Genomic DNA, 22467 nt, shown 5'->3' on the forward strand with positions numbered 1-22467 from the left:
TTAATGAGCCCTGAAATCTACTTCCCTGGGGGGCAGCTAGCTATTCTCTGTTCTTCCCGGAGGACAGGCTTACTTTTGCTACTATGGCAACCACTGCAAACTGCTTTCTCTGACTTTTTCAGCTTCTGAGTCCTACGGATTTCTTTGCAAAGATAATTCTAGAAGCTTTCGGGTCTTTCAAAATCTTGTCTCAAAGAACTTGTCTCTTTCCATAATAAATCTTTATTATAAGTAGAGCACGGACTCCATTATTTTTCCATTTGCATGTGTACCTGTAACCTCTGCTAGGAAATGAAGGCAGAACTTGAGTCAAATGAGTCAGTTTCTCAGACCCAGATGTGTGGTGCTGAAACACGTGCCTCCAGCAGATGTCGCCATTCTTGTTTCCAGCAAAAATTCAATCCTGAAAGAGGTCCTTCCAGGCTGATGGAAACAATCTTAGCTTTTATGAAGGAAATCTCACAAAGAAGAAGGAGTAGACACCTGCCATCATGTGTAAATTTCATTTTTAATAAATGAACTTACAGAAGTAATTGGCTGGAAGGCCTCTTAGGTATGTTCTGATTTTAGGCAAGGTATTATAGCTTATTCCCTAAATCTCAATTTACTTGTCTATAAAGGGTTTTACTGATTCCTAACAGCTGAGGTTGACATGAGAGTTATATAGTAACGTACGTGATGTGCTCGACATGCAGAATGCCTTAACACCTATAAAATTACTTTGCTTTAAGAGAACAAGGATTCATTGGACAAAGCCAAATTATGAAGAACTTAGCTCCTAGGTGATCAGTAGTTTAAAGAAGATAGAGTCTCAACAAAATAATAGATCCTTAATATTTTGTTAGAAAAAAACATTATAACCCCATTGAAATCTATAAAGTAAGTGCGACTTTCAAAGGTCTTCTCAAAGTTTCCTACCTTATGATTGGAACTTCATCCTTCCTCTCCCTTGGTTAGGATCACAATATCTTCTCTTCCCTGTCTGTTCCCATTCACCGCAGGTAATTCTCAAAGCAACTTAACCAGATCTGTGATTTTAATGTATTAAAGAACCAATATGTGTTGTGTATTCCTCCCTTCTCCTTTATTTAATTTACCATGTGTTTCTTAGTAAACAACACTTATGGTTTAATGGGAGTCTGTGCTCTTAGCTTCCAGGACCAAAACAGAGTATGTGAGAGGTAGGTCACTAGGTCTTTCTTTCCAGCCTGTCTCATCCTCTTCCCTTGGCTATCTGGGTAGGACCTGGATGGCTTTGGCCATTTATGAGCTGCTTTAGTTTAGAAAGACTTGTGAATTCACAGAAGATGGTGAACTGAGCCTGTTTAGTCTCTTTACAATGGTTTCCCCAGTGTTTACATCTCGGTAAAGTTCTCCTTATCAACTGAATGTCTTCATTTTGTCCCTAGGCTAGATCACTCTATGTGAGGTTCTCAATTCAAGGATCAGGAAGCAGCTCCCTCCCCAACCTTGTTCCACTGATATTAAACTGCTATGGGCCCTGGTCTGAAAATTTGTAATTGGCATGGCAGAGATGACTCAAAATTATAGTTTTCTATCAATAGTTCGGGGAGCCATGGTATGCTGAAACATTTAGGAGAAAACTGGAAACCTTCAACCCTGAATAGATGTGATCTGTGGGTAGGTGAGAGTTACATCAGACAGATCACCAGGAGATATGCTTATTAAAAACCCTCAGGAAAATGCCAAACACCCATCCAAAGGAATCTGGCTTCAAGGTTTGATTACTATTTCCTGAGCACTCTTGGGGTCCACCCTAGAAAGACTTAAAATACACAGTGTACTCACACAGAAGCCTTGTAGTCCAATAAACTTTATCTGGCCCACATAAAAGAGATTCAAGATTCCTCTCCTTAAACAGTATATTTTATTGAAATTGACTCTTCCACTGTCTGAACTTTAATGTTTGAATAACTGAATATGTATCAAAATGTAGAAAGTCCCTCAGAATAATAGAACACGAAAGGCAGCGGACTAAGGAGCACCTGGGTAGCTCAGTCAGTCAACCATCTGACTTTGGCTCAGGTCATGATCTAATAATCTGTGACTTCAAGCCCCAAGCTGGGCTCTGCACTCACAGCCTAGAGCCTGCCTTGGATTGTGTGTCTCCCTCTCTCTCTGCCCCACCCCCCACTTGTGCGCTGTCTCCCTCTCTCTCTCTCTGTCTCCCAAAAGTAAATAAACACTGAAATAAATAAATTAATTAATAGATAAATAAATAAAGTCAGAGGCTTGATACTAAAATTTAAATCTGGAAAACCATAAACCCTTCTTGGATATGAGATATAATCACAGGTTTATTAAAAAAATGTTCCCTTGGGGCGCCTGGGTGGCTCGGTCGGTTAAGCATCCGACTTCAGCTCAGGTCATGATCTCACGGTCCGTGAGTTCGAGCCCCGCGTCGGGCTCTGGGCTGATGGCTCGGAGCCTGGAGCCTGTTTCAGATTCTGTGTCTCCCTCCCTCTCTGCCCCTCCCCTGTTCATGCTCTGTCTCTCTCTGTCTCAAAAATAAATAAATGTTTAAAAAAAAAAAAAAATGTTCCCAGCAAAAAGAGTATGGATTCATATAATTTTCTGAACTTCTACTGATGTGGAAATGGTGTTTAGAGATTTCAGAGTCTTAAGAACAATGGTTTGAAGAGCTTCCCTCCTCCAAATGAATTTGACAACTGATCTATACCTGAATTGACATTATTATGTAGCAGATTACATAACACATATGTATTTCCCCATACAATTGACTCTTCAACAACACAGTGGTTAGGGGTGCCAATCCCCATGCAGTCAAAAATCTGAGTGTAAGAAGCCTTACCCATACCTAAACAGTTGGTTAACACATTTTGTGTGTTGTATTCTTATAATAATATAAACTAGAAAACAGAAAATATTAAGAAAATTACAAGGAAAATCTATTTATAGTACCTTACTGTAAATTTACTCAAAAAGAAAGCCAAATCCATGTATAAGTGGGCCTACACAGTTCAAACCCATGCTGTTCAAGGGTCAGCTGTACATATATAATATATATGTAATTATTAACATGATAATTTCTCCCTCTTTCCACTGACAGGGCATAGAGTCAATGGAATTTCAGGTGGGACCAAACTAATATATAAAAAGGAAACCCAGATTACAGTTATAAAATCAATTTTCTGTGAAAAGGAACCAGGGTTTTTGGAAGGATAAGTGATTCCATGTCTGGGGAAGGAAGGTATAAGAAAGTATAGACCTTCCTTATCAGAAGGCAAGATCTCATTCCAGGTTTAGTAAAATCAGATAAAAAAGACACAGGGACAAAATTATAAAGGTTTGATGGTGACAATTTGAGCATCAAAAATGGAATAATGATTGTGGTTAATTAAAAAACATTAAATCTATTAAAGTCCTGAGTCCACTATACACAAAGATAAATATTAATTTAAATACAACAAAGAGGGTCAAGAGATTAGAATATACTCAGTATATTCCTACTGGATTTTATTTGTCAGTCTTTTTGGTATTGTTGACATATTTACATGTTGATGAATGACACATATTCTAGTAAGTATTAAATACATCATTTAGAAGACCTTTTCTGTCTCAAGAATGGCCTCATATGTATAACATTAAGTCAGATCACAATATATGACATCCATAATCAATCTGCTGTCATTAAAATCAGTAAGATTTGCATGCTTTTAAGAATAGGAACAAGCATAAGATTGCATTAATGTTTTAAAGTCTTTAAAATTCAGGGGAAAAGATATTTACAGATAAAAATGTTCTAATCAGCTGCATATCCTAGGTGGAGTTGCAGACTTCCATAAGAAGACAGAATTACCACTTGAGTGACTCTTGTGCTGAAAATTATTTTAAAAATTGGCATAATAATTAAAAAGAAGATTCAAAGTGTTTCTTCAGGGTCATAGACAAGAATCTAAGTTATTCCCTTAGGCTAACTCTCTAGAAGCAGATAACCTAATTAACTGGAATATTAACTGATTTCCATAATTAGGTTAGCACCTTTTAACCCTAGGGAGACTAGGATGTAAATATAGATACTTTTTATGGAAAAGAAAACAGAGCATTAATATTTTTTTATATTTCTATATTTGTAATGAGTAAGAGAATCTGACCTATTATAATAGTACCTTGGAATCTAATATGAAATTTGTAAATCAAGAAATTTATTTAGATGAAACCTTACATTTATATTTAGTATTAAAACATCCTAAAAATAGGTAGATGGTATTCATAAATATAAATCTTACTCATATCAACAGTGTGAGAATTCCCAATGTTCCACAACCACATACAAAATGAAAGTCACACGGATACCATATGTTTCACTCTTAGGTGGATCCTGAGACACTTAACAGAAACCCATGGGGGAGGGGAAGGAAAAAAAAAAAAGGAGGTTAGAGTGGGAGAGAGCCAAAGCATAATAGACTCTTAAGAACTGAGAACAAACTGAGGGTTGATGGGGGGTGGGATGGAGGGGAGGGTGGGTGATGGATATTGAGGAGGGCACCTTTTGGGATGAGCACTCGGTGTTGTATGGAAACCAATTTGACAATAAACTTCATATATTGAAAAAATAAAAAAAAAATAAAAAAAATGAAAGTCAAACAGTATATCAAGAAGTTCTTATTTTGAATTTAGCACATTTTATATGAAGTAGAGCATTGTTGTATATTTGTTGATGTTTGTGTTTCCTCTTCTGTAAAATGCCTATTCATTATGTTTTGCTTATTGTTTTTTTTTTTTTTGCTTGTTACATTTTGTTCATTGTTATGTTCTCTGCTTTATAGTTTTTTCTATTTTTTAAAAATCAATCCTCTCAGACTTGTGTATCTTGCACATAACAGTTCAAGCTCTGCTGTCTTTTTGCTTCACTTTCTCCATAGTATCTTTCAATAAATATATCAATCCTTTCCTTTTGACTAGCAATTTTTGTGTTAAGAAATTATTTTCTAACTAAAGTTTCAAAGATATTCCCATATATTCACTTCTATAGATTTTAATATTTGGCTTATTCATCTGCTTTCTTTCTCACTGGAATTGATTTTTGTTAGTGGTATAAGATTTGAATCCAAATCAATTGCTTCGTTTTATGGATATTAAATTGTGTCAGTGCCGTAAGTTGTCTTCTCCAGTGTGATCTTTTTCATGTGTCAAGTTCTCAATTCCACAGGAATCTGCTTCTGAGCTACCTATTTGACTCCATTAGTCAATATGTCTATCCCTGAGCCAATACTTTATCGTCCCCAAGTCTTGATGTCTAGCAGAATAGGTTTCTCATCTTCCTCTTTTTCTGAATGAATGTTTGGATATATGTGGACATTTGTTCTTCTATATGGATTTTTACCAGCATGTCAAACTTCTTAAGATTTTCAATGATATGTCACTGAGTCTATAAGTAATCTAGGAGACAAGAGATATCTCTATGTGATACTGAGTTTTCTCTCCATGAAAAGTGTTTTCTGTGTCCATTTATTGGGGTCTTTTTTTAGTTGAATTAAGTAATGTTTACAATTCATATGGCTGTCACATATCCTTAGTTTATTAGAAGGCAACATTTTTTGTTAATATTAATGATATGTTTTTAAAATGTATGCTTTCTCTTTATCGCTCTTTTAAAGAAACACAATTACATTTTGTATAGTGATCTGATACCTACCCACTTCGGTAAACCTTTACTAGTACTAATAATTAACATGTGTTTTTTAAAAAATTTATTATTGTATGTTTTATTTGTAAGTAGAGACACTTTGGGGTATCTGCCCATCCCTGCTGAGACCCCAACAGGAATCAGGAGCTCTTGACAAATATTTTGCATCATAGTCCTACCCTGCTTCCAGCCACAGCTGACAGAACAGGGATGAATATGCAACCCCAAGTCGGGGAACTTTTTTCTCTTAGAAAATGGGAAGTAGGAGTGAGAGTTCTGTTTCTATCTGGGCTGTTTGCTGAGACTTAAGAGGCACAGGTTTGGGAGGTACAGAGCATCCAACTTCCATTTATCATGTAGATAGAGAAGAGGAGATATCTAGTCTGCAGGGAATGATGAATGCAGCAGAATGGAGCGGAGGAGAGGCCAGGAGAGTCCCTCCTGACTCTGGTAGCTCCAGGCCCTGCAGATGCCAGGCTGCCTTTAGATTCCACGTGATAGCCCATTAGCCATGAAACCCACTACCCTGTTTGTTCAAGCTCGCTTGAGTTAGTTTTTGTAACTTGCAGTTTGGAACACTGACCAATGCTGTGTTTTATTGAGATATGAAGCCATGTTGGAACTACAAAAAGTTCACATTTTTCTTCTTCTTTTTTAATTTTCTTCCCTTATTTTATTTTTTATTTAGTGATTCATCACTTACATATAACATCCAGTACTCATCATAAAAATTGTCCTCCTTGATACTCATTACCCATTTAGCCCATCTCCCACCCATATCCCTCCATCAACCCTCAGTTCTCTATCATTAAGAGTCTCTTATGGGCTTGTTTCTTACCCCCTCTATCTCTCTTTTTTCCCCTTCCCATATGTTCATCATCTGTTTTGTTTCTTAAATTCTACATATGTGTGAAGTCATAAGGTATTTGTTTTTATCTGACTGACTTATTTTGCTTAGCGTAACACACTCTAGCTCCATCCACCTCATTGCTAAATGGCAAGATGTGATTCTTTTTGATGACTGAGTAATATTCCAGTGTGTGTGTGTGTGTGTGTGTGTATGTATCCCCCATATGTCTTCCATCCATTCATCAGTTAATAGACATTTGGCTCTCTCCATAGTTTGGCTATTGTTGATAATGCTGCTATAAACATCAGGGTGCATGTATCCCTTCAAATCTGTATTTCTGTCTTGTATCCTTTGGATAAATAGCTAGCAGTGCAACTGCTGGATCATAGGGTAGTTCTCTTTTAAGTTTACTTATTTATTTTGAGAGAGAAAGAGAGAGGGTGCAGTGCAGTATCAGTGCAGAGTCTGACACAGGGCTTGATCTTATAAACCGAGAAATCATGATCTGAGCCCAAATCAAGAGTTAGAACTTAACAGCTTAACTGACTGAGCCACGAGGTGTCCTTGGGGTGGTTCTATTTTTAACTTTTTGAGGATCCTCCCTACTGTTCTCCAGAGTGGCTACACCAGTTTTCATGCCCACCAACAGTGCAAGAGAGTTCCCCTTTCTCCTCATTCTCACCAGTATCTGTTGTTTCCTCTGTTGTTAATTTTAGTCACTCTGACAGGTATGAGGTGGTATCTGACTGTGGTTTTCATTTGTAGTTCCCTGATGATGAATGATGTTGAGCATCTTTTCATGTGGCTGTTAACCATCTGGATGTCTTCTTTGGAAAATGTCTATTCATGTCTTATGCCCATTTCTTAACTGGATTATTTGGTTTTTGGGGTGTTGAGTTTGAGAAGTTCTTTATAAATTTTGGATACTAACCTTTTATCAGATGTTATTTGCAAATATCATTTCCCATTCCATAGGCTGACTTTCAGTTTTGTTGATTGTTTACTTCACTGTGCAGAAGGTTTTTATCTTGACGAAGTCCCAATAGTTTATTTTTGCTTTTGTTTTCCTTGCCTGTGGTGACGTGTCTAGCAAGAAGTTGCTCCAGACAAAGTCAAAGAGGTTGCCGCCTGTGTTCTCCTCTAGGATTTTGGTAGTTTCCTGTCTCATATTTAATTCTTTTGTAAAGTCTTTCATTCGCTTTGAATTTATTTTTGTGTATGGTGTAATAAACTGGTCCAGTTTCATTCTTCCGCAAGCTGCTTTCCAGTTTTCCCAACACCATTTGTAAAAGAGATGGTCTTTTTTCCATTGGACATTTTTTCCTGACTTGTTGAAGATTAGTTAACCATATAGTTGTGGGTCCATTTATGGGTTCTCTATTCTGTTCCATTGATCTATGTGCCTGTGTTTGTGCCAGCATCATACTGTCTTGATGACTGCAGCTTTGTAATACAGCTTGAAGTCTGGAATTGTGATGCCGCCATCTTTGCTTTTCTTTTTTAAGATTGCTTTGGCTATTTGGGGTCTTTTGTGATTCCATACAAATTTTTGGACTGTTTGTTACATTTGTGAAAAATGCTGGTGGTATTTTGATAGAGGTTGTATTACATGTGTAGATTGCTTTGGGTAGTATAGACATTTTAACAATGTCTGTTTTTCTAATCCATGAGCATGGAATGTTTTTCCATTTCTCTCTGTCCTCTTCAATTTGTTTCATCAGAGACCTATAGTTTTCAGAGTACAGATCATTTACTTCTTTGGTTAGGTTTATTCCTAGGTTTCTTATTGTTTCTGGTCCAATTATGAATGGGAATCGATTTCTTGATTTATTTTTCTGCTGTTTCATTGTTGGTGTATAGAAATGCAACAGATTTCTATACATTGATTTTATATCCTGCAACTTTGATGAATTCATATATACTTCTAGCAATTTTTTGGTGGAGTATTTCAGGTTTTCTACATGAAGTATCATTTTATCTGCAAATAGTGAAAGTTTGACTTCTATCTTGCCAATTTGGATGCCTTTCATTTCTTTTTGTTTTCTCATTGCTGAGACTACGACTCCCAGTACTATGTTAAATATTAATGGTGAGTGTGGAGATCTCTGTCTTGTTTCTGACTGTAGAGAAAAAGCTCTCAGTTTTTTCCCATTGAAGATAATATTAGCTGTGGGTCTTTTGTATGGCCTTTATGATGTTGAGGAATATTCCATCTATACCTACTTGTTGAGGTTTTTTATCAAGAATGAATGCTATATTTTTGTCAAATGCTTTTTCTGCATCTATTCAGAGAATCATATAGTTCTTATCTTTTTTTATTAATGTGGTGTATCACGTTGATTGATTTGAAAATATTGAACCAAACCTGCAGCCCAGGAATAAATCCACTTGTTCATGGTAATTCTTTTAATGTGCTGTTGGCTTTGATCTGCTAGTATCTCAAAAATATTTTCATCCATGTTCATCAAAAATACTGGCCTATAATTCTCCTTTTTAGTTGGGTCTTTGTCTAGTTTTGGAATCAAGGTAACACTGGCCTCATAAGTGAGTTTGGAAATTATTTCCATTTTTTGGAACAGCTTCAAAAGAATAGGTATGAACTCTCCTTTAAATGTTTGGTAGAATTCCCCTTGGAAGCCATCTAACCCTGGAACTTTTTTTTTTGTTGTTGGGAGATTTTTGATTACTGACTCAATTTCTTTGCTGATTATAAAACTGTTCAAATTTTGTGTTTCTTCCTGTTTTAGTTTAGGTAGTTTGTATGTTTCTAGGAATTTATCCATTTCTTCCAGATTGCCTAGTTTGCTGGCATATAAATTTTCATATTTAAAATTCGTTCTTTTTGAAAAATGTTTATTTTTGAGAGAGAGAAAGAATGCATACATGCATGGGTGAGGGGCAGAGAGAAAGGGAGAGAGAAAGTTCTAAGCAGTCTCCGCATTCTCATGCAGAATCCAACACAGGCTTTGAACTCACAAACCAGGAGATCATGATCTGAGCTGAAATCAAGAATCAGATGCTTAACTGGCTGAGCCACCCAGGCACCCCTGTAATATTCTGTTATAATTGATTGTATTTCTGTGGTTTTAGCTGTGATTTCTCCTGTTTCATTTGTGATTTTATTTATTTGAGTCCTTTCCCTTTTCTTTGAGATAAGTCTGGCTAGGTGTTTGTTAATTTTATTAATTCTTTCAAAAATCAGCTCTTAGTTTCGTTGATCGGTTCTACTGTTTTGTTGTTGTTGTTGTTTCTATATTTATTTCTGCTCTAATCTTTATTAGTTTCCTTCTTCTGATGGCTTTAGGCTTTATTTGCTGTTCCTTTTCTAGCTCCTTTAGGTATAGGTTAGGTTGTGTACTTGAGGCTTTTCTTGCTTCTTCAAGTAGGCCTGTATTGCAATATTCTTCCCTCTTAGTAGCACATTGGCTGCATCCCAAAGGTTTCGGACTGTTGTGTTTTCATTTTCATTTGCTTCCATGTATTTTTTTATTTCTTGTTTAAATTCCTGGTTAACCCATTCATTCTTTATTAGGATGTTCTTTAACCTCCATGCATTTGGGGTTTTTCCAGTTTTTTTCTTGTGGCTGACTTCAAGTTTCACAACGTTGTGGTCAGAAAATATGCATGGTATGATCTCAATCTTTTTGTACTTGTTGAGGGCTGATTTGTGATCCAGTATGTCACCTATTATTGAGAATGTTCCATGGGCACTCAAGAAGAATGTGTATTCTGCTGCTTTAGGATGAAACGTTCTGAATGTATCTATTAAGTCCATCCATCCAGTGTGTCATTCAAAGCAATTGTTTCCCTGTTGATTTTCTGCTTAGATGATCTCTCCATTGCTATAAGTGGTGTGTTAAAGTTCCCTACTATTATAGTATTATTATCAGTGAGTTTCTTTATGTTTGTTATTAATTGACTTATATATTTGACTACTTCCAATTTAGGGACATAAATATTTACAATTGTTAGATCTTCTTTCTTGATGGACATACCCCTTAATTATATTATAATGCCCTTCTTCATCTCTTGTTGCTATATCTGGTTTAAAATCTAGTTTCTCTGATATAAGTATGGCTTATGATTTTTTTTGATGTCCATTAGTATGACAGATGGTTCTCCATCCCCTCACTTTCAATATGCAGGTGGTATATTTATATCTAAAATGAGTTTCTTGTAGGCAGTATATAGATGGGTCTTGTTTTTTAATCCATTCTGGTACCCTATTACTTTTGACCGAAACATTGAGTCCATTTACATTTGGAGTGATTTTTCATAGATATGAATTTTGTGCCATTGTGTTACCTGTAAAGTTGGTGTTTCTGGTGATGTTCTCTGTTCCTTTATAGTTTTTGTTGCTTTTGGTCTTTTTTCTCCACTCAAAAAGTCCTCTTTAATATTTCTTGCAGGGCTGGTTTAGTAATCACAAACTCCTTTAGCTTTCGTATGTCTGAGAAACCCTTTATCTCTCCTTCTATTCTGAATAACAGCCTTGTTGGATAAAGTATTCTTAGCTAATATTTTTCCCATTTAGCACATTGAACATATCATGCCACTCCCTTCTGGCCTGCCATGTTTTTGTGGACAGACCTGCTGCGAACCTGACCTATCTTCCCTTGTAGTTTAAGGACATTTTTCCCTTGCTGTTTTCAGGATTCTTTCCTGGTTTGTGTAACTTGTGAATTTGACTATGATCTGTCGTGGTGATGGCTGGCTTTGTTGAATTTAGTGGGAGTCCTCTGTGTTTGTTGGATTTTGATACCTGTTTCCTTCCCCAGATAAGGGAAGTTTTCAGTTGTAATTTGCTCAAATTTCTCTCTCTTCTTCTTCTGGGACTCCTCTGATATGAATGTTATCATGTTTTAAGGAATCAGAGTCCTCTAAGTCTACATTTGTGATCCAATATTTTCCTTTCTCTCTTCTTTTTAGCTTCATTATTTTCCATAATTGTATCTTCTATATCAGTCATTTGTTCCTCTGCTTCACCCATCCTTATTGTATTGCATCTATTCAATTCAATTTTGCACCTTGGTTATAGCATTTATTTTGGTCTGACTAGTTTTTAGTTCTTTATCTGTGAAGTAAGAGATACTCTAATGTCTTCTATGCTTTTCTTGAGTCCAGTCAGTATGCTCAAAATTGTTATTTTAAATTCTGGTTCAGACATCTTACTTATATCTGTATTGATTGAATCCCTAGCCATTACTTCTCTTCCTGCTCTTTCTTTTGGGGTGAATTCCTCCATCTTATCATTTTGTCTAGGTCACGTTTTCTTATGTGGTTGTTAGGAAAGCTGGTTACATTCTTGCTCCTGAGAGTAATGGCTATATTAAGAAGAGGTGAAGAAAAAGAAGGAGAAGAAGGAGAAGAAGGAGAAGGAGGAGAAGAAGAAAAGAAAGAAAGAGGAGGAGGAGGAGGAGGAGGAGGAGGAGGAGGAGGAGGAGGAGGAGGAGGAGGAGAGATCCTGTACTGTATTGGGCCTGGTGCTTCAAGAGGTGTTTCAGAGTGTGTACTCTGCTGTTGTGTTTTTCTAGCTCCTTCCCTCAGGTCAGTCCTCTGCAGAGTTTCTCCTTTCCTGAAATGAGGGGTGTTTAGACCTTGTCCACTGTGTGGCCTAGGTGTGTTTTCATCCACTTGTTAAAAGAAGCTAGATCAAAAAACAAACAAACAAACAAAAAAGAAGGAGGTAGATCCCATTTCCCCTAGAGCTGAGGCTTTGTAGCGTTCTATGATCAGTAAATTTGGTGCACGTGAGGGTTTTGTGCTAGTTTTCTCAGGGAGGCTCTGGGTGCGCTGATCCTGATTCTTAGGTGGAGATGCTCCTGCAGGGTGCTGGGGGGCAGGGCTTTGTGTCAGCACTTCTGGCCTCCGCTGGGTGATCGTGTGTTGCTCACCGAAGTAGGTCGGTGCTGACAGGCTGGGGGAAGTGGCATCACCCCACTCTCTCCTCCCTGGACTGGGGATTTCACACCCATCACTCTTCAGGAAGCCCTCACAAAAGAGCAAACGATCACCCCTCCTGTGTCCCTGTCTTCCATCAGATCCCTGCCTCTGTCTCTGTCTAAAGCACAGTACCACTGTGTTTGATCTCAGGCACACAGCGGCTTTCAGACTTTCAAATTTTAGGGACCCACGTGGCACAGACCTGTGCTGATTCTCCAGGGAAGAGTCTAGCCACGCTGTGGTGGTGCTGGTTTGTCCCAGAAAAGTGGTCGCGTAACTGTGCAGAGGTTCAGCGTTTCCGGTAAAACACAGCAAAAAGTGAGCACCAAGGCTTGCGGCCCTCAGCCGGTGTCTGTGTTCCTATGCTAGTGATCGGGGCAGCATGTTGCTGCTGCCGGTTGTTTTGACCCCAGAGAGGCTCCGCCAGCACTCCCAAATGAACTCCAAGAAGGGGAACTGTCTCTCCCAGCCTGACCCAGAGGATCCTTAGACCACTTGTCCGCTCCCAGGCCTCTGTCCTCCTTCCCCACCAGAGCACCACTGAGCCCACCAGGCATGACCCAGGCAATGGCACGGACTTCTAAAACTTCAGACTTCGTGCCCTGCTGCTTATAAAAGTGTGCATAGTCAGTCCCTCTCCTTTTCCAGTCAATGGTTTGGGGAAAGTTTTTCTTGTGCAATCCCTTGTTTTCACTTTTCCTTTCTCTGTCTCTCTCTCTTACTCTTCCCTCCATGATCAGGACTCCTCTCCTTCACAGCAATCATGAGAAAGGGCATCCTTTCTCCCTCAAATCAACTCTCCACAGCTCTTACCTTCCACGAGGTGGCTGTTTTTCAACCTGCAGATATGCAGTTTGATCTCTCAGTCATCATAATGATTTCTTGGGTGTTCAGAATGATGTGATAACCATCTAGCTGCGTTCGAGGGTCGAGACAAGCTTAGGGTCCCCTTATTCCTCTGTCATCTTAACTCTCCCCTTTTTCAATATAAATAGTCTTATGTAAGATTAATGCTGGTTTCCTTTTATTCTCATTCTTATGCTGTCCCTTTTTCTTCTTTATTTTACTACCCAAGTCAAGATTTTCAGTGCAATATTTCATTGGTGTGGTAATAATAAACTTCTCATCTGGTTGCTGAAATTAAAGGAAAGTCTCCCATTTTTTTACCCTTAACAATAATTTTTGATATGTTATTGATCCTTATTATGAATCCTAGTATCTCCCAACTCTTTGAATACAGTAAAGTCCACAGAGGAAGATAATTCTTTTAGGGCACTCTGATGTAAATGAATGAGGCTGCTCAGGGCAGGAGACAAGAGACTAAATTGATCTGCCTACTCCAGGCCACGCCTGCCTCACCTAAGCCCGCAGTGATAACACAGCACAGCTGCAAGGTGCTGTTGGTACAACAGGTTTAAAGCTTTAGTTTGATCTGAGGGCTGTAGCTACAAGGCCCAAACTGGCTCAATATTTTTGTTTCTGTTGTTCAATCCTCAGGTGATTTCAGCAGCGGTGGCTTCAGTTACTGAGCAGGCAAAGCCAAATTAAGACTATGTATCATGCCTATATATTCCATTCAATTCCTCTTGAAAGAATAGGGAAAGAGTATCATCTGGCTTGCATGTTATGTGCTGGCTCTTCTTCCCTAGAAATATTCCCCAGGATTAGCTACAAACATTGCCTTTCCTGCTCCTGTTGCCTTTCCTGTTCTGTGTTGTAGCACAATTTTAGTAATGACTGGGGTTTCAGCAGAGCCCAGTGGTATATGTCACCATTCAGCCTATCACAGCATGATTTGAATTCTAGCATGTCCTTACATGGCCTCAGTCTGCCACTTCAAGAGATAGCACTGGAGCATCAGTGGATTCCAGCCACGTAGAGAAACTAGGAGTTCTTTGGTGAATGTGAATAGGTTCTACTTTGATTGCACTCAGAATTGCCATAGTGATTTCCACAGAGTGGTACCCGTCACAGGGGTCTCTTTACTGTGCAGTTACCGATGGCCCACCAGCCAGACCAAATGGCAAGTCCATAAATAAGCAACAGTCCAAGTATAAGTATGCACCCAATTGTAGGAACTGTATTTGTTCCTAGAAGTGTCCTTGCTGTAACTCAGCCCACTGGCCTTCTCACTTGCTTTTGCCTCTTTCTGTGAAGAGGTTACTGTCTGCTTAGCATAGGGTAACTGCTTTCCCCATGGGGCCATGACACTCTATTCTGGACCTGCCACTTGTGAACCAGCTCAGTTCCCTAACATCCTTGGGAAATTGGTGGAAAGGTGAGACACTTCGATAATATCAGCAGGCAAATCTTTAGATAGCTTTTTTATGAGGTCCTAGCAGAAAATAGCCTATGTGCTCATGAATGCACTGAGTCCTACTATGCCCCACGGCAGAATGCTTCTGTAATACCATTTTCATTTTATGATGGGCGTTTGTCTCCTTGTTGGGATTCTTTTTTGACATTACCCATCACAGGAGAGGTAATTCAGGAATTGATACAATGTTATGTGCTTCAGTTAATGGGGCTGTCTTAGTAAATGTCCAATAACTAGCTTATTACTGTCTTTCGAGGAAATATACCAGATAATTTTCTAGCCCAAAATCCCAGAGGTCACTGTTGACTACGATTATGGGCTTTTTCCAAAGACCTGAGTCTGCATCACAGCAGGTGGCTAACATTTCAAGTATCGTTTCAGCATTAGCACCTATATGGATCAGCTCAGGCAGCTATAACAAAATACCACAGACTGGGTGTCTTAAACAACAGACATTAATTTTTCAAAGTTCTGGAGGCTTGGAAGTCTGAGATCAGGGTGACAGCACAGATGGGTTCTGATGAGAGCATCCCTCCTGGATTGCAGACAGCTGATTTCTTGCTGTGTTCTTATATGGAGGAGAGGAGAGAGCTCTCAGATCTCTTTCTCTTCTTATAAGGGCACTAATCCCATCATGGGGCCCTACCTCCCATGACCTCATTTAAAGTTAATTATATCCCAAAGACCACATCTCTAAAAAAAACATCACGTTAGGAGTTAGGGCTTCAACATATGAATTTGGCCAGGGGCGGGGGCAGGGATGGGTGGCACACAATTGATGTCTTAGCAGTAACATAAGGAGCAAACAGGATAACTTGGGCTATAGCTTCTCCAGTTCCAGGAAGGCTTCCAGGCTTCCAATCAAATATGACCTTCTCCAGGTGATTTAAATAGATCAAGCCCAACAGTATCCTTAAATGGGGGATATGATTTCTCCAAGAGCCAAATAAACTAATTAGATATTAGGTCTCTTGTTTAGTCTATGGGGCAGGGAACAATAATATTTTATTCTTAGTGGTCTGTGTGTAACAGGACACTCTAGCCATGCACTCCTCCCAAATTTTGCAGTCTGTACAATGTCCTGAACTTTTTTCAGGGTTCATTAACCATCCTTGATCAGTCATATGACTCATGATCACAATGAAGTTGCTATTAGTTTGGTTCCCAGTTTCAGAAATAATCATAATATCATCAGTATAGTGCACAGGAACACTGTATGGTTATATTACACTAGATCTGCCTCATACATTATGACAACGCAGAGAGGAGTCCAAATATTCTTGAGGCAAATGTATATTGGAAACCATTCCCCACAAATGCACGTTGCTATTGATGCTCCCTAGCAAATAATATTGAAAAAAGGTATTAGCCAGGTCAACTACAGAAAACTGGTCACCTTCAGCTTGTTGAAATAATCTGTTCAGCATTTGAATACTTTGGAACATACCTGAAGCTATTCGGGTTACTTTTTATTGGAGTCCCCTCCAGGAGCCATTGGCCTTCCTCACTGGCAACATCAGCTTATCGCAGAGTGAGTGTATAGGTACTAACACACTTGCATCTAACATGTCCTTAATTAAGGCAGTAAATTTTTGTTGCCCTCAGCATATAATAGCGTTTCAAATTAACTATTTGAATAGGCTTAGAAAGCTCTAACAGCTCCCATTTTTCATATCCAATTAGTACTGGATTTGGGGCGGATCTACAAATTATTTATTTTTCTCAATTTAGCAGTAGGGGAAGACTTTTTAGCCAATCATTATATGCATACCAATCATACATTCAGGTGAGGGAGACATCCCCACAGTATACTCTTTAAAACCATGTATTTCAACTATTAATGACACTTTAATTTTTATTCCTTTTTACAGTAGCATCTCCTATTCCCCTAAGTTTATTCTATCACCCCCGAGGGTCTCATTAGTAGACCTAGGCAGTGCTCCTATGGCCAGCTGACCTAAAAGAACTTCTTCTACACCTGAGAGCATTTTGCCCACAGACTTGTCAAAGGCCTTGGTGCTCCCATAGGGATAGATTTGGTCAGGAGACCCTGTCCTTCTTGTAATGCGCTATCTTCCATCACTGCCTATAGTAGAAACAATTCTTAATATTCCTCTCAAGATTCACATACTGTCTTTATTCACTCAGAAAAATTATGTAGGCACTGCTCTGAAAGGCCTTTGCACATGGAATGAAGGTTACTCATGAGTGATTTTAAGGTAGGGAGATCATCGTGGATTATCCAGGTGGACCCAAAGTAGCCACACAAGCCCATGAAAACCGAAGAAAGAAGAAGAGTCAGAAGGCTGAAGCAGAAGGGGAAGTTAGAAGGATATGACACCCGCGAAGGACAGGATGCACTGATGTTGGCCTTGAAGGGGGCCACAGTCAAGGAAAGTTCTCTCCAGAAGCAGAGAAGAACTCCCAGCATGAACTACCAAGGAAACAGGGGCCGCAGTCTTGCAACCACATGGAAGCAAATTATGCTAGCAACATGAAGGAGCCTGGAAGTGGGTTCTTTCCCAGAGCCTTCTGACACCTTGACTTTTGGCTTTATGTGACCTAAAGCAGATCAACTAGTTTAGTCTACTGGACTTCTAATCTGCAGAACTGTGAGATAAATCGCTGTTGTTTTCAGTTGCAGTAAATAGAAAAATGGTATCTTGCCTTAGTATTAAAAATTGGTATTTTAGAACTTGATGCTGTAGGCTCATGAAAACTTCTCTTTATGTTGAAATCTTCTACACTCAGGCAAGATAAGTATATATGCTTTGATATTTTTATATCTTGAGAAGCTTGAGGACAGGCAATTGCGTTTTACTGGCTTCTTTAAAAATCTATCAAGGTTTCAGTGGACACTCCAATTTCCCCACTATTTATTTATTTCCTTATTTATTTATTTATTTACGAGAGAGAACACACAAGCAGGGAGAGGGGCAGAGGGAGAAGGAAAGAGAGAGAATCTCAAGCAGGCTCCACGCCCAGTGCAGAGGCTGACAGAGGGCTCAATCTCATGACCGTGAGATCATGAGCTGAGCCAAAATCAAGAGTCAGATGCTTAAAAGACTGAGCCGCCCAGGTGGCCCAATTTCCTCTTTTTTAATGCCATTTTACTTTAACCATCTAAACACTTCCACATCATTCAGTCCTGAATTCTTGTCTTTTTCTTTTTTAGGAAGAGAGGGGGCTTTTATTTATTTTCACTTTTTAACTTTTTTTTTATTTTATGCCAGTATAATTAACATACAGTGTTATATTAGTTATAGGTATACAACATAGTGATCTAGCAATTCTATATATTACTCAGCGCTCATAAAGATAACTGTACTCTTAATCCCCATGACCTACTTCACCCATCCCTCAACCTCCTCTCTGGTAACCATCAGTTTGTTTTCTATTATTTAAGAGTCTGGTTTTTCTGTCTCTTTTTTTTCCCCTGTGTTTGTTTTGTTTCTTAAATTCCACATGAGTGAAATCATATGCTATTTGTCTTTCTCTGACTGACTTATTTCACTTAGCATTATATCCTCTAGATCTATCCATGTTGTCGAAAATGGTTAAGATTTCTGGAGCGCCTGGGGGGCTCAGTCAGTTAGGTGTCTGACTTCCGCTCAGGTCATGATCTCGCAGATCATGGGTTCGAGCCCCGCCTTGGGCTCTGTGCTGACAGCTCAGAGCCTGGAGTCTGCTTCAGATTCTGTGTCTCCCTCTCTCTCTGCCCCTGCCCTGCTCATGCTTTGTCTGTCTGTCTCTCTCTCTCTCAAAAATAAACATTAAAAAATTGATTTGAAATAAATAAAAACGAAAATGGCAAGATTTCATTCTTTTTATGGCTGAGTAATATTCCATTCCACATCTTCTTTATCCATTCATCTATTATGTACACTTGGGTTGCTTCCATAATTTGGCTATTATAAATAATGCTGTAATAAACATAGGGGTGCATTTCTTTTTGAATTAGTGGTTTTTTTTTTTAATTTTTTTTGGACAGATACCCTGTCATGGAATTATTGGATCATATAGTAATTCAGCTTCTAGATTTTTGAAGAACCTCCATACTATTTTCCAGTGGCTGCACCAGTTTACATTCTAACCAACGATGCAAAAGTGTTACTTTTTCTTCACATTCTCACCAACACTGGTTTCTTGTGTTTTTGATTTTAGCCATACCGTGAGGTGATATCTCGTGGTTGTGATTTCCATGTCCCTGATGATGAGTGATGTTGAGCATCTTTTCATGTGTCTGTTGGCCATCTGGATGTCTTATTTGGAGAAACTCCTGGTTATGTCTTCTATTTTTAATCGGGTTATTTGTGGGTCTTTGGTGTTGAGTTGTAGAAATTCTTCATTTTTGTCCTTTTCTTGTCCTTCCCTTGTAAAACTGTAACCTTTATACTATCCTAAAAGGTTGGTATACTATCCTGAAAAGTTAGTATACTATCCTGAAAGGTTAATATACTAACCTTTATACTAACCTTCCCAGAAGGAAGCTGGGACAGGGGATCTGGAAACTGCCTCTTTACATCCTCTGAGCTCTAAGAGAAATATCATATATGGTGTCCATGGTGGTAGGGCTCCTTATAATCTGAGTGAGGGGCATCCCATGCTTGGCTGATTTCATTGTCCTGTAGCCTCCCCCCCCCCCCCCGCCAGTACAGTCCCCATCTGCAGCATTTCTGCCACTTCAGCAGACATTGACATTTATTTAAAAGACAAGAGGGGGCAGAGGAATTACCCTTCTCTAGTAGGAATGTCCCTTGCCTGAATCCATTCTAATCAGCAAGGACTATTCCTTGAATTATCCCTAGGAAGACAGCAGCCAAGGGAAGATCCAGGATGAGTGCAAAAATCCTCTCCACTCCACAGTATTCAAAACCAGAGACACTGCTACTTAATCTAAAACTCTCAGGAACCATTTTAACAAAGGTCATCAGGACAATGCTTATGACCATCTACAAAAGGCCTCCATTTTGTTACCAAATAATCCCTTACTTTATGGCTTTCCTCCATCATCAACAGCACTAATTACCTTCTTGGTTGTAATGGGTCTCACAGGCTTAGCTGACCCATCAGAAGTTATAGCGCCTACGTTCCTTTGGTTGGAGCTCCATTTGCTAGAAAGAGAGGATGGAGTTGAAGGAGACTCTGAACCTTCCCTCTGGCTCATGTTGAAAGCAGCAAGTAGGAACTGATTCAGCCAACCTGCCATCAGTTTGCACTTGTCTTCGAATTTTGCTAGCTCCTGGCATTCAGGTTCTGTCATTTCTGTCATGGAAAGTCTTACTATCAGTCACTGATTTCAAAGCTTATGCTACTCTGAACCAAGCCTAGTGGGACAATCCTGTCCGCATAAGTAGTTCTTTTCTATCCCCATTATCAGAGTCATCCTTTTTCTTTCTAAATAATGCCTCCGCCATATTTTTGGCAAAGAATGAGTCAAAAGTCTGCTAAGCAACTCCACCTCTAATGCCAACTGCACTAAAATAGGATTCAATTAAGAAGGCTGTTAGGACGCCAAGTAATAATACTTTATAACTCATCAGAGTATAACAACAACGTTGTTATAGTATAACAACCATATTGTTATCGTATAACAACCTTGTTGAAGTAAGAGTTTGGATCGCTGTCAAAGGCTGTCTCACAACAAGGGGTCTGTAGAGACCCGGTACAAAACTTCTATCTTCTGTAACATTCATTGTTGTAATAAGCACTTTCTCTCTTGAATCAGGAACTCCCTGCATATGCATAAGACACGTTGGAACAAGGGAGCCTAGGTATCTCAGTGGGCTTTTTAATATTTTGCTGGTTGCATATGCATATTCGTGGTACAAAATCAGCCTCAACAGCAGAGCTCTCTGGGAGGGGGATCTCATGAAGACCAGATGCAAACCATTGATCTCACTCTTACCAATACACAATGCTGACAGGTTGTTAAAAAACCACCATAAAACTCCTTGTGTCCATAGTTAGAAAGCAACATTATTAATCAGCATGTTTCAGGTGTTGCAAGTAGAGGTTAGTGCCCAACAGAAACTTCTATAGCAAAACAGCTCAGGCTAATTCCAGGACTGCCAGACATTAACCTGAACAGAATATTATGTTGAGAAATTGCTCCTTTGGTTCCGGTTTACTATCGTGATTGAAGGTTGATGTGTACCAAGTTCAAATTATTTCACTGCATTTATTTAAATGTTACATAAATTTCATCTTTTATCTGTAAATTGTGGAATATTTACACTAATTTTCCCCCTGGTGTTAATACACAATTGGTTTTTCTGGACAAGAAACCTCAATTTAATCTTTTTTTGGTGTATTGCTAGATCCCATTTGATGACATTTTATTTAACATATTTTGCATTTTGTTCATGAATGAATTGATCTTTCTCACAAATGCCTCCTCTGGTTTTGAAACCAAGTTTATACTCACCTTTTGAACAAATTGAGGAGTTTCCTATTTTTTTTTTTTTTATTTTCTGGAAGAGTTTGTAACAGACTTTTTTTTCATAAAAGCTGGATAGCACCTTTTTTATAAGACACTTTAAAAATTCTGATTCAGTTTATTTCATGGTTATCCTATTATCCTCCTAGGTCTTGAAGTGATTTTGGTAAATTATTATTTTTATAACTTTTCAATTTTGTTTAATTTTTTGTCTATATTGTGTGAAAGTTGTTTATCTCTTTAACCTCTGCTGTCTATATCTATGTCCCTCTTCTGTTCCTAATATTAATATAATTATACTGAATAAACTATAATGGCAACAAAATCAAAATAACTGATTTCCTTCCATCATTCCTTTAAATATTTCTCTGTGTAGGTATTCTTCCCTGAACTCTGGATAAAAATTCTAACAAGCCCATCTGGATACAAGATGTAATTAAGTTGAAAGCACAATTCAATTACTTGTATACTCAGTCCTTAGTATTAACAAAATTCTGAACTAGATTTACCATCAAAAAGTTTTCTCTTTCCCATCCTAGAGACTGTTTTAGGCTGGAAACTCACAGTGGACTGGGGGTCTTGATTGACCTTCTCTCTCTTTTGCTTTCCCAGCTCGCTAACTGGGGCCTTTTCCTTCAAGAGTTGGCATACAGACAGGGGAAACGAGATGTGTGCAGTTCTCTTACCTGAACACCTGAAATTGGCCTCCCCTTCTCTGGGGCTGAAGGATGATTCAGCCTGCCTCTTGGAAGGTGTCCAGGAGAGGATTTCTGGATGCTTTAGATGTTTTCTCATGCTATTTCCGGACTCCCTAAAACAAGAAATGTGTCCATTTTATCGCTTGCTTCCAAAAATCTACTTGTGGGGCACCTGGGTGGTTCAGCTGGTTGGGTGTCCAACTGTTGATTTTGGCTCAGGTCATGGTCTCATGGTTCGTGGGATTGAGCCCCGCATTGGGGTTGCTTGGGATTCTCTGTCTCCCTCTTCTCCATGTCTTTCTAGCTCTTCCCTGCTCATGCACACGTGCTCTCTCAAAATAAACTCAAAAAAAAAAACAAAAAACCAACAACATGCTTTGGGACTTCCTTTGAGTCTCTGTTTATCTTTTTTTTCCTTTCTAAATGAGTTAACACATGTAGAGCATTTAGAACACTGCCTGCCTCAATATATGAGCCTTATGAGTGATAACTCTTGCCACCCACCAGGAAGTGAACGGCACGAGGGTCCAGTTTATTCAATGTTAGGTT

The 22467-nt window shown here is 38.8% G+C and overlaps 1 protein-coding gene across 1 annotated transcript in view; it reads right to left on the minus strand.

Annotated features, from left to right (window-relative positions):
* The window catches only part of CCDC102B (coiled-coil domain containing 102B), a 194715-nt gene that overhangs the window by 169873 nt on the left and 2375 nt on the right, over positions 1-22467 (minus strand). Inside the window, 1 exon segment of the mRNA XM_058691842.1 lies at positions 21907-22031. The gene's annotated coding sequence lies outside the window, so the exon portion shown is untranslated.

The sequence above is a fragment of the Neofelis nebulosa genome, chromosome 11 (assembly GCF_028018385.1).
Source record: "Neofelis nebulosa isolate mNeoNeb1 chromosome 11, mNeoNeb1.pri, whole genome shotgun sequence".
Lineage (NCBI taxonomy): Eukaryota > Metazoa > Chordata > Mammalia > Carnivora > Felidae > Neofelis > Neofelis nebulosa.